This window comes from Erpetoichthys calabaricus, chromosome 1, assembly GCF_900747795.2.
Source record: "Erpetoichthys calabaricus chromosome 1, fErpCal1.3, whole genome shotgun sequence".
Lineage (NCBI taxonomy): Eukaryota > Metazoa > Chordata > Cladistia > Polypteriformes > Polypteridae > Erpetoichthys > Erpetoichthys calabaricus.
The window spans coordinates 176,369,820-176,383,802 of NC_041394.2; positions in this window are offsets into that span (position 1 = coordinate 176,369,820).

Genomic DNA, 13,983 nt, shown 5'->3' on the forward strand with positions numbered 1-13,983 from the left:
TTTGAAAGGCTCTGCAGCTTCATGATCCTAAAATGGTTTAAGAGGGTAAGATGATGGATGGATGGATGGATGGATGGATGGATGGATGGATGGACTACATAATATATTATTATATCAATGGATGGACTTCATTGATTGAGATTATAGGATGCCATATCACTCTTGCCATGAAGTTGTACTATGCATTAACATCCTGCTCGCTAATGGCTTCTTTCTGGTAACCTCTGAACTACGCCTATATCAAATATTTACCCAGACCTCACCCTTGTTGACCTGTAGAAGTAATCAATTTTGTGAAAACTGCTAAAGATGGCCAAACGGCCCATATGATATTATATTATATGCAGATGTGATAATTAAAAGAGACTCATGAAATATAGTATCTAATTTTGATTTTCTCCAAGATGTGTTAGATTTCTCCAGAGATCTGTCAGATTTATTTAATCTCTCCATTAAGCCTCAGTCAGCTTTGGTTTAATGAAGATCTGTGAGAGAAATGACATATCTCTGAAAGTTATGAACAGAAGCCTCACAAAATGACCACTTTCGCTAGCTATTTTTTTTATAGTAAGTGACCAGCCATTCCGCTTTGCTCTCAAGTCTCAGATCTTCAAAGTGTCAGTGCCAGCTTTAAAGTCATAGTTGCTGTATACATTTTCTTGTAAGTCGGCGACACTGAAGATGTGCCGTGAGCGTCTCCTTACTAAGCACTGGCTTTAACTCGGCAGCCTCAGGTGTATTAATTAGAAACATGCGAATGGCTAACCAGAGTCTCTTATTGCACATTGAGGAGAGCCGGGCCAAAGAACAACCTGTCTAATTGTAGAAATAATGATGTGCCACCCAGGCTCACTTCCGAATTGTTATCAGAATATCCCTGACTTATTGTTATTTATCCAAAAATGCCATTGGATGGTTTAGAGTTGCCCATCTTGCTAATTGTCACACAGAAACATTCCTCGATACCCTGTATCCAGCTCTTTTCAATCTGCTGTCAGTCATTGTTGGGGCTGCTAAATTCAACCATTTTTTTGTTTATACCTGATGCTCTTGTGAGAGAAAACAAATTAGAATAGACTTATTAAAATTGTGCTTTTCAGCAGCTTAAGAGTTATGAGCTCTGTTTCAAATCTCTTGATGTGCCATACAGTTTAAAACATACATTATCTCCTTGGGAGCTTCACTTCCAAATAAATCATCCTCACAGTAGTTAGACTCTAGTGACCCTTGAAAGCCCCTGAGATACTAGTGGCTAGTGAAGATACCAGAACCTGACCGCTAAATGTCTTCCGTGACTCTGAGGTTCTGCAATGTTACATTAAAAATCACAGCCCCTAAGGAACACAGGTTTTCCAGTTTCCTCCTCAAACAAGGCAAATTTGTGTTAGCACCGTGATTTGTTCTTATGAATATTTTTTAACCTCACATAATGAAGGCAAATCTGTAACCTTACTGTCTGCCATCTTCTTTCTAATGCCCATCAGAAACCAATGGACCACACTGAGACCTGTAGTTCTCATTATGCACCATTTAAACTAAAATACTTACAATTCTTATAATATTTTGCAGGCACTCACTCTTCTTGACATGGCAGAGCCTATTCATAATAAAGGAACCATACCTGCACAGGCTGTCAGTCCACTGCAGAGCATCCACCCACACTCATTGATATCATGCCATTTTATAGTCAGCAGAATTCTAGGGGCTTACACAAACATGAAATGTACATCATGCTCTTCACAGAATGCATCAGGGCCAAGAGCTGAACCCTGGAGCTGTTAGACGGTAAAGGCTGTGTCACAATATTCAACTTTTCCAGCAATTGTCAGTTGTGCCTTTCAATTGCATATTCTTAGTGAGTCGCAGGCAAGTTGGAGTCATGCTCCTATGAAGTCAATCACATAATATGACTTGCCCAGAAACTCACTCCAATAAAGTCAAACAAGATTTTCTCTTTAGTCCTAGGGGTGGGCTCTGTATCCATGAGGTTGGACAACCAATGAGTGTTCATCCGGAAGTGCAATTCACATCATGCAGGCTGTGTGGAATAAGGAACGAGGGTGTTTGGCACCTCACAAACAGAAGAGACACTCATCTGTCTGATGTTTCATGTTTTGTGTACCACAACAGAAAGGAAAAATGAAAAACAGGGCAGAGATTGCAGCTGAACTTGCTGTAGCTGTTAACCCCTTGTACAGTGCCATCAAGCGGCATGTTATTAGCTCGCCCAAAAAAGGGGTAAGCGCCACTGTGCTGGAAAGTCGGCACTCAGTTGGTAAATTTGATATAGCCTGTGAATTTCTGTCATTTAAATTGACATGGTCCAGCAACGAGATCAACTGTGAGTGACAAATCTGACATACTCCATGACTGTAATGCACACATAATGTGATATCAACTTTATCCTAACCAACACACCACCTTTTTAACCTATTTCTTCCATAATAAATTTTGTTTGTGCTTGCTGATTGACAAACCTCTGGTTTAATTTTTATATAATTTACACTCAGTTGGGCATTTAACGTTCTAAAACCTCATCCTTGTGATTCTAACGTTGAATTGAGCATGTTCAGTAAATAAAGCAATTGTTGATTTGCAAATTATTTTACATAAAGCTATGAATTTCATCCCTTAATTCCAGTGTCAAAACCAAATTTCCAAAACATATCATTGGCACATTGGTGTAAGATTAAGTGGTCTCTAAAATAAATAAGAGAACAATGCCCACCAAATTCAATTTAAAAAATATATATACCTCATATTAGATGAGCTTTGAAAATTCTTACAAATTAAGTGCATTGCAAATTTATAAGCTTAAAAACTTTTAATCAGCTAAGAATTGTGCTTTTTTTTCATTGTCTCTTTATTGTCTTTGTATTAGCAAGTAACCAAACCTGAGTCTAGTCAACCTGTGGTCTTCATATATATATTGTGAAGCCACCAGGGGGCGTACCTAACCTAACCTAACCTAACCTGGACACATACATACATACATACATACATACATACATACATACATACATACATACATACATACATACATACATACATACATACATACATACAGGCAGGACACAGGTTCAACACGACACCCAGTTTATTTACAGTTTAAAGTGCACAATCACCAGCACCAACGCCACCACACCAATACACAGTCCCTTCTTGCCGCCAGTCCATCCACCTCCACTCTTCCTCAGGCTTTGTCTTCTTCCTCTCGACTATGGCCATTCAATGGAGTGAGGCGACTCTTCTTATTCAGGTCCATCACTATTACCTGGAATCACTCCCAGGTGTGCTGGAGGTCCTCTATAGAGCTCTGCAGTTCCCCCAGTGGCCCCCACAGAACCCAACAGGGCATCATAAAACACAAAGAAAGAGGGATGTTGGGACTAGAAAGTCCAATGCACAATGGTGACAGGAAGCACAAAGAAACAGGGAAGAAAGAGTTGGAATGTCTGATGAACAAAGGCAGCCAGACACACTGTGACTGAAACAGACAGACTTACTATTATATGGCCATTTTAAGAAATGGAAGTTTGCTATGCTAGTGCTGTTATAACAATAGGAATTAATTTGTTATGAAGAAGAGAATCTTAAGATTGACACACACACAACTTCAGTGTGATAATAAATGATGGATAAAATTCTTTAAAGATGGAAACACATTGCTCTTAGAAGTTACCCCCAAATTGTCTCCCATGTACAATGTGCTCAAGCAGAGAGGATTTATGATCATTGCAATGCAGTGATCCAGGAGGCAGCATGTGGCTGGAACGCACTTCTGTCATAAGAGGAATCTCAGACTTCTGGAGAGGTGACAAAAGTGCACTAATTGAGATGTGAATTCTGTTCAGAAGTAAACAAGATCTTGATTGGGTTATCACATAGTAGTTTACTATAATTATTGTAAAATTGATGGACTTATTGGCCAACTCCCCTCAAGGCAAAGCCACAATGTTATCTTTAGAAAGGTGGCAGCTTTTTGGAATTGTGAAGCTGTCCACAAGGAGCTCGTATCACGCTGCAGGCATTCCATCAGTGTTCCCTGCTCCTTGTTGATTCTAGATGGCTTTAAATGAGAACATATACAGTAACTGCTCCTCTCAACAATTTTTTCAAACACAGCATGTGTGCCAGTCATATCTTTAGGTTATTATTGCCCTGTTTGCTAACAGTCACCCTATGCCCATCACCTCTAACACTTCTTTTTAATTTAGAGGATAACTTTCACTCCAGTAGTATTCAAGAAGTGAAATGAGCATCGCCTGCTTCTAATGTAGGTAACAACTGCTTACCCTTGAGTACTGGAGACTTCCCAGGCCACTCATATTTCTTTCTCCTGTGTGCCTCTTCCTTTTAGCTATCAATTTAGATAACCAAAAGACCTTTGAGTCGATTGGCTGCGACCTGAATGAATTCTTAACAACAAGCTGCAATCTCATTACCTCGAGTTACAAGTAATATTCATAGAGCGCTGCAGGGAGAGCTGAAAGCCTCTTGCGATGGCCTATTTTCTTTTTCCCTGGAAAGTAGTGAAAAAATCAGAAATAACATTTAAAAACGGGACCCTAAATGAACTTTCCATATATTTGCAATTATTCATTCTCCATATCATTTTTTTTTCTAAATTGCTGCCTGGTCATGCAAATAAGGCCATTTCCGTCAGTGCCATCTAATTAATGTCTAAAAAAGTGAATTCTATTTACATCAATATAATTGCTTGGCTGTGGGAACTGCATTTAGTGTCAAGTTAACCCATTTATGGGTTCCAGAAGACATTGCTCAAGTTATATTATGAATTCCAAGAGGCATGAATGCACTTGGTGTGAAATGGCTTATTAATATGGACTTTAACTTTTTTCTTGATAACACACCATGCAATGCAGTATATAAAATACAGATTGTTTTTGTAAAGTGCTTTGTGTGCATTGGAGACTTGCCATAAAGTGTTTCTGCAGAGAAGTCAGTAAAATGTAAAATACATATCAGGCACAGTGCTCACTGTGAATAGTATTACAGGTATTATGACCTCCAGGGGGCATGCCAGCTCCCTAAACACTTGACACAACAGATACAGACACAAGGGCAGTAAAATAAAAGGCTTTTATTCAGTGGGAAACGTTTCTCACTAGCACTAAGCACAGTACAACCAAAGACTACAGCACACAACACTTCACTTCTTCTCTCTCTCTCTCTCTCTCTCTCTCTCTCTCTTTCCTTCTGCCTCCACTCCTCCTGGTAAGCATCATCCCGACTCTGGCCTTTTGAATGCAGTAAGATGGCTCCTTATTTTCAGAATCCTGGAAGTTCATCCGGTGTTGCAAAATGGGGCCTGGGAACACTTCCGGGTAAGGCGGGAGCCCTTTATAAAATGGCTCAGCAGTTCTTGTAGCACCCCCTGGTGGCACCCCTGGATCCCAACAGGGCTGAGCTGACAAATACCAATCACAATACAGCCCTGTGGGAATCCAAGACGCCTTTGCACACCAAGGGGGCTGCCAAATAGCAGCTCTGGGGAGATAGCATACTTCATAAGCCATCTCCCCCTGTCCATCCTTTAAGGAGGCGTCCCGGCTGGGTAATAATCCTGGCTGTCCCTCACAGTATATGAAAAAAAGATTTAATTGATTGGTGACTCCAGACTGGCCCTGTTTGAGTGATGGATTTGTACCCGCAAGAAGGTCACCAGCATTAATGGAAGTTCAAATATGGGTACAGTAGGGCCGATTCAACAAACATCTCTTTACATGAGGAGGAGAAAATAAAAGGAAGGACTGGTTTGGGTCAGTGGGTAGTCCTGCTTCCTAATGAATTGAATGCCCATGGTTCAGATCTGCACCTGTGCCTGTGTGCAGCTTGCACATCCTCTTCATGTCTGTCTGGGTTTATCTCCATGTCTTCCGGTCCTCCTCAATTATTTCATAGGCGTGATTGACTTTCACACTGTCTCACGCTGCTTGCCAGCATCCACAAATAAGCAGACATAGAAACTAAACAGGTGCATTGGTAGATTTAGAATATATTGAATAAAGATTGACAATTGTACTTGGACTGAAGAAAAAAGATTGAAAATAAAAATAGTTAAACTTGTGTGACAGACTGCTGATATTTTACAACAGAGCTCACTTTGAAAGACACTATATAAATGGAAGGTCAACACATTTGTGTAATAGTTTATTCTGTTTGGTGTGTCTTGAAGTGATTCCTTTTATTTAGTAATTATTTAGCATTATTTAGTGTTTTTCTTTTTTCGATTCAAGCAATTCAGCATGAAAAAAGTTGCAAAATTGTGTTTTAGAAAAATAAAACAGAGAAGAGTTTTTTATGTAAAGTAAAGGTAACTGTGTTTTCTCCAGGTTTAAATTGATCCCTCCATTTTCTAACCAGTATATCCTGTTCTGAATTGAAGGGAGCTATTCACAGCAGCATTGGAAACAAGACAGAAAGCAATGCTAGACACTCCACCAGTGCATCACAGGATACACATTTAAAATTATGAATCATTGAAAATGTGAGGAGCGGCACAGTGGCTCAGTGGTAGAAGACCTGGGTTCGCTTCCCGGGTCCTCCCTGCATGGAGTTTGCATGTTCTCCCCATGTCTGCGTGGGTTTCCTCCCACAGTCCAAAGACATGCAGGTTAGGTGCATTGGCGATCCCAAATTGTCCCTAGTGTGTGCTTGGTGTGTGTGTGTGTGTGTCCTGCAATGGGTTAGCGCCCTGCCCGGGATTGGTCCCTGCCTTGCACCCTGTGCTGGCTGGGATTGTCTCCAGCAGAACCCCATGACCCTGTGTTAGGATATAGTGGGTTGGACAATAACTGACTGACTGAAAATGTGAGTGTATTCAGAGAAAACACCAGAAGGACACAGGGAGAACACTGAAACCAGGACTGTGGAGCCATAAGATACGGGTGCTAACCACTGCGACACCATGTCCACTGCAATGCTTTAAGTAATGCTGTTTATTGTTAATATAGCAAGACTTCAAACTAGGTTTCTTTACCCTTCATTACTTCACTTATTGATTTATACTTGAGTCTTCACGGCATGACTATCAGTAATTAAAACTTGTCTTTTTTTAGCTGCAAAAAATTAGTCTCTCAGACCTGAAGATTTTCCTTCCTCTATTAAAAAACAGGACATGTACCTCTTGGGAAATTGAACTACTTACAGCAGCAGGTGAGTGTTCCTTCGAAGTGTCATTACATTAGTAAAATGGTTCTTACATTCAGCTCTTCATTAGAACTCAGTTCATAATGATGCATACATGAGTACCATACGTGACATACAGCATGTTGTTAAGGACCTGTGTCTCCTGAAATCTGAAAAAGTAATGAACGTGGCTCTGAGGGTAGCTATGGTGCCTAAAAAGTCTAGAATAAAACCACATGCATAGTGTTTAAGGGTCAAACTTAATATGGGTTACAATCCATTTTGTAGATAACATTCTGAATCCTTCTTAATGCAATTCTAAATCACAGGGTGCTAGTCAATTAGAATTTCCACATGTGCATACAAGGCCAATTCAGAATTACCGATGAACATAACATTCACGTCTTTATGAATGTAGGCAGAAAACACACACACACTAGGACAATGTGAACACTCTACACAGACAATGACCAGGCGCAGGATTTGAAACCAAGAGGAGTCATGCACAGCATCACTAACCAGTGCACCACCATGCATTATATTCAAGATAAATTGATCTAGACTTGTCATACATGCACCTGCCGTAGATGACATTCCCTTTCAGTTTGTAAAGTTCTCGTAGCTTCTCACACTTAAAAGAAATGGCATGGTTTTAAATCCTTATAATTACTGATTATCTAATTATTGTGGTTTTAGTGAAGTACCTTAGTCAGGTTGGGTCCCACACTTAGGGGTTAAACAACGTCCTGTTCTGTACACTACTGGAGGCTAGAAATGGTGAGAGTATGACATATCACAAGAAAGCAGCAGAGGGGACATCTGTGGACATTTCACTGAGATCAGTAATAAAAAAGCATCAAAGGAACAGGGAAAAAGGAATAAACTGGCAATTTAGAGTGTCTGAAGCATAGATCATTTAAAATCCTTCAATGTGTGAAGAATTGACTGAGTTAAGACCCTTAGAACTATTAACTGCTGGCCTACAAAATCAGCTAGCAGGACCTGCGGGGTTCCGCTATTTTGTTTTTAATGACATGGACATGAAGTACATGATGCTTTCATAGTTGATTTGTTTTTGTCTATTTTCACCACCTTAAAGTGGTCTCCTGAGATTTATTTTAATAATCACCAATAACAAGCTATTAAGAATCAAAAAGTTGTGTGGGTTAGTTTTGATGCTCACTTCCTCTACCCATTTGAGTTTCATCTTCATCTTATTTGTGTGGTTTTCATGACTGATCTTGTGGGCCCACTGTGGCTGTAGGCTTTTGTCAATACGAGATGTACTCCTACCTTATTTAAGAAAGTTTTTTCACATTTTTTGAGTAAGAAAATACTAATATTGTGTCAATTAAAAAAAACAGTCATACTATTGCTGTTTTTGGATTCTATATACAGTGGAACTTCGGTTTGCAAGTAACTTGGTTTACGAGTATTTTGCAAGACGAGCAAAAATTTTAAATAAATTTTCACTTGATAAACGAGCGAGGGCTTGCAGTATGAGTAGTTTGTCTACTGAGCGTCATGTGATCACAACTGAGCTGATGGTTCTTCTCTCTCTCTCACTGCTTGATTGTGGGCAATCGTCTCCTATTCTCCGTCTAAGTCGGCGTGCCTCACTCATATAGTCAACATCCGTACGAGCGTATAGTGTTTACTACAGTATTAGCATTGTGACTGTGTGCGCACGAGCGCTCGTGTGTGTGTGTGTTTATGTGTGCTCGCGCGCGCGTCTGTGCTGTGACGTGCGAGTCCCCGTCTTGCACCCTGAAACACGAAGCTGAGTCTCAGTACTTTAGCAACACAAGCTTTATTCAGCTTGAAACAGCAACAGCGCAGTTATTTATACACAGACACAGCAGTCAGGCAGGGCCCTGCGCATTTATAATATTCCTTGTTCCTTGTATCACCCATTGACGGCAGGCGCTTATAGCATGTCCGCGATCTTTTCGGATTTGCTTTTACAGAGAACTGCTACAGCGCTGGGAGACTGCGATTGCTTTGGGACGCTCTTCCTCATGTCGTCCCGTTGGGTGCAATCCCACAAGAGTTTAGAAACTCACTCACACCAGCCATGATTCTTTTCAAAGGTTAATTTGTTTTATGTATTTGTACTTTATATTTTGTATTAATCATTTTTATATGAATAGTTTTGGGTTGTGGAACAAATCATCTGAGTTTCCATTATTTCTTATGGGGAAATTCACTTTGATATATGAGTGCTTTGGACTACGAGCATGTTTCCAGAATGAATTATGCTCGCAAACCGAGGTTCCACTGTATATAAAAGACAAATACCACTAACTCACTCATCATGAAATCTTCTGAACCATGAGGACTTGGGACTTGAAATTTGGAATTTAGGTTACCCTTGGCCCATAGGTGCTTGCTAAGAAACGGTTTTAAAAATTTCATGGTCCAAGCGCGAAATTTCTTATTGTTTTTTAGACCTGTTTGTATGTCTGTCCACTTTTCACGAGAGAACTACTTAACAGGTTTAGACTGGGTTTTTTTCTCTAATTTGCTTGAACATTCCATTGATTTTGAGATTTTCTTATCACACTAAGTATCACAGTTCGCCTGCAGTACCGATTTATTAGTGCAAATCCGAGAGAGACTCATCGGGCTATGGGGAGGGGGGCAGGGCCCTCCTCACTCACGCGCCTGCCTCGAGGTGTAACCTTAACTCCGCTTAGTTAGCGAATGAGAGAACTACTTAACGGATTTAGATCTTTTTTTTTCTATAATTTGCTTGAATATCTTGTTTGATTTTGTGACTTCTCTCATTGTGCTAAGAATCATAATTCGATTGCAGGAGCGATATATTCGCGCTAATCCGAGACAGAGGCTGCGGACCGAGGGGAGGGGGAAGAGTGACGTAGAGAACTGGGCGGGGTCCTCCTCACTGTTCTGTTTCACTAATACGCAGGCAAAGCCACGGGGGATGGCTAGTACATAATAAGAGAAAGCCAAAGTTAGCTAATAAAATAGCGTCATCTATCAATGACACACTGGATATGAAATCTGCTGCGACAGCAGTCTTGTCTGATTAAATTTAAGAAGCACTTTTCCATAACACTGCAGACACATAGCCCAATACCAAGCACACTGAATATCCACAGCAGACCAATAGAAGGTGCTCTACAGATCCTTACATTTTCAGTATATCCAACCAGTCTCTCATACCTTGCCTTCTGCAGTCAAACTTTCAGAATCCTTTGATGTAACACACCCAGGTTTCATTTCCAGGTTCAAGCATCCAATATCTGTTTTGCTGTTCAAGTTTTATGATTCAAGGTTGAGGGTGTTGTAGCCTAACTTTGCAGCAGTAGGTCACCCCTTGAAACTTATATGGGATGCCAGTCCATCTTAGGGCAGTGTCATGTTACCCACATTGTTCTGCTCAGCAGAGTGAAAAGGGAGATTAAGTTTGAAAAGGAGACCAGGAGAAAACACAGAGACAAAGAGCTGTCAAAAGTCAAACCAGGAAATCTGTGTAGTCGTTCTTCAAAGTCAAATACCAAACCTAAACCTCACCTTAGTCAAAACCTAACCTAACCATAGTCAAACCTTACCAAATCTTAGCCAAAAAGCTTATAGCCAAAGGATTGTTAAATAAAAAACAAATTACAACGTATGTTGGAACTCACTATATGTTGAAATATATGTGCAAACTCGAATAGTGAATAAATCTGTGTTGCCGTTGCAATTGTGACACCATGTGCTGCACAACTCCACTGCATGGTCCTAGCAACCTGACAGCAACAACTAACAAATCTGCCAGCACCATTGGAATTCAGAATGGTATCGTAGAAGAATGCAAAAACTATTTATGCCTTAAAGCTACTTCAATGTAAACAATACATGTGAAATCCAAAAATCCTGGGTGTCAAAAACCTAGAAAAGATATGTCACTTTTATTCTGAAGAGCCCAAATTGACACAAAATTTAAATACAATCATCGCTCATAACCTCCACCTACCCATGCCATTCAGTTTAGAGCTGGTAATTAAACTAACATGCATTTTGGGAGGTGGAAAGAATATCTGAGTATTCAGAAAAAAATATATAGACAGAGAGAACGTGCACAGAGGCAGTGATAGCTGAAGCTGTGTGGCAACAACGCTACCCACTGTGCCAAACTGGGACCAAAAAATCTTTCAAAAATACATCATATGTGTGTATGAAGGTCTCCTCTAATGCTTGTATTGAGCTGAATTTGTCTAGCACTAAATTTCTAATATTAAAGGTTAAAAAATACCTTTATAGATGTTAGACTTTACTTCTGTGCTTCAGTTATGCGTCTGGAGGTTTAGCCTTTATTAACTTTTGATTAATATTCACAATATGTTAGCTACAGCCAGAGTATTCTGAGCTACCATTACATTTTGTGAAAAAAAATGAGGAGAGTGGAGGTTTGAAGTTCTGTATCCAGGACATTCATACGGCCAAAATGTCAGCTAGGTAGACTGAGCAGACAAGCAATTTTAAATCAAAAATCTATTAAGAAAAAGGATGTCACCTATAATATCATGTGTGACTATTTTGTTTTGATGATCCTATGGAAGATAAGAAACATGGCTGAAGTGCTTAGTTGTAGCCTTTTGTACGGTAGCTTTGTGAGGTCTTACCTCCAGTACCCAAACATGCATGGCTCAATTTGATGAGATTTAGTAGCTTGAATGTCTATTAAAAGTTTCTTGCATAAAATATGCTGCATAATGGACAAAACCTTTATAAATATATGAAACTGTTTAGTTTAAGTCAAAGATGTGAGAACTCAGGAGCTTAGTATGCAAGGCAGGAGTGTACATTGGACAGGGAGCCAGTCCATCGCAGAGCACACCCTCTCCATCTTATAACCTACAATCGTCAATAATTTGAACAAGTTTGTTTCTGAAATATAGGAGGAAAGCAGAGTTGCCTGATAAAAACAGAAGCAAAGAATGTGCAGAATCTGCAAAGACAGCAACTGGACCACATGCAAACTTAGGACTATGTTTGGGACTGGGCTGCCCGCTACAGGTTGTTTTTTTTTCTTTAGCTACAATTGCTCTTTTTGCCTTTTTTCTCTTGGTATCAAATTCAACCAGTTGCAAACCATGTAGCTTTTGTTTTGTAATTCTTTTTAGGGTTACAGCCCACTGAGATTTTAGGAAGTTAGCAAAATCACATCACTGTTGATTCCAATATCTCCACAGGGTGGTGCTGCTTTTCTCGTTCACTCTTTATTCTCTCAAATTTTATACATTTATTGATGGGGTTTATAGGGTATTATAGTCAGTTGTATAGAGTGCAGTGAAATTCTTGCTTGCATTTGCAAATCCACATTCAACATGTCTTTGGCACCATGATCTGTAAAACAGAATGCATTTGCCATAACTAAGTGTCCCAACATTACAACTTAAATTCATTTTAAATGAGTCCATTATAAGAAGGCAAATTCAAGACTCACGAGTTTATCAGCAGCAACTTTTACAATTCAAATGAAAATGTAAGTCTGTTTTGGTAAAATTTTGTTAAAAAATGTCTTTACTGAAGTTATAGACAGACAGGCAACACATAACTTCAAAATGTAGCTTGAAAACTACAAAAGAGAAAACCAGTAAATAATGAAAAACAGACAGTAATCACATGATCTTCCATAAGACTGTGACACAAATTCCAGGTACAGACCCATGGGTATTTATAGTGAGGACTTTTTATATACGTCCTTGGCAACAAGAGGTTATTAACAACCTCTGTGATTAATGGCGTACATGGATTGGTGTTCTGGCCATGATGGAGCAAGGAACAATACCTGGCCAGGAGGCCAGTGTGCTTCAAGAACAGGGTGAGACAACCTACCAGGATTCCATGTTCCCCCGCTACTCTAGATAGCAGCATCCCCTAGGGTTACCACAGGGCATACACAGACCTACAGTGCATCCGGAAAGTATTCACAGCACATCACTTTTTCCACATTTTGTTATGTTACAGCCTTATTCCAAAATGGATTCAATTCATTTTTTTCCTCAGAATTCTACACACAACACCCCATAATGACAACGTAAAAAAAGTTTACTTGAGATTTTTGCAAATTTATTAAAAATAAAAAAATTGAGAAAGCACATGTACATAAGCATTCACAGCCTATGCCATGAAGCTCAAAATTGAGCTCAGATGCATCCTGTTTCCCCTGATCATCCTTAAGATGCTTCTGCAGCTTAATTGGAGTCCACCTTGGGTAAATTCAGTTGATTGGACCTGATTTGGAAAGGCACACACCTGTCTATATAAGGTCCCACAGTTGACAGTTCATGTCAGAGCACAAACCAAGCATGAAGTCAAAGGAGTTGTGTGTAGACCTCCGAGACAGGATTGTCTCGTGGCACAAATCTGGGGAAGGTTACAGAAAAATCTCTGCTGCTTTGAAGGTTCCAATGAGCACAGTGGCCTCCATCATCCGTAAGTGGAAGAAGTTTGAAACCACCAGTACTCTTCCTAGAGCTGGCCGGCCATCTAAACTGAGCGATCGGGGGAGAAGGGCCTTAGTCAGGGAGGTGACCAAGAACCCGATGGTCACTCTGTCAGAGCTCCAGAGGTCCTCTGTGGAGAGAGGAGAACCTTCCAGAAGGACAACCATCTCTGCAGCAAACCACCAATCAGGTCTGTATAGTAGAGTGGCCAGACGGAAGCCACTCCTTAGTAAAAGGATTTTTCCCATTTATGAGCCACCCTCACACTTTTCTGATTTAATTCTGTTACTTTTTTTAATGAAGATCCCATATATAAATATATTTATTCTCCTAGAGTTTTTTCCCCACTTAGAAGAGTCAGTCCCCAGCAATA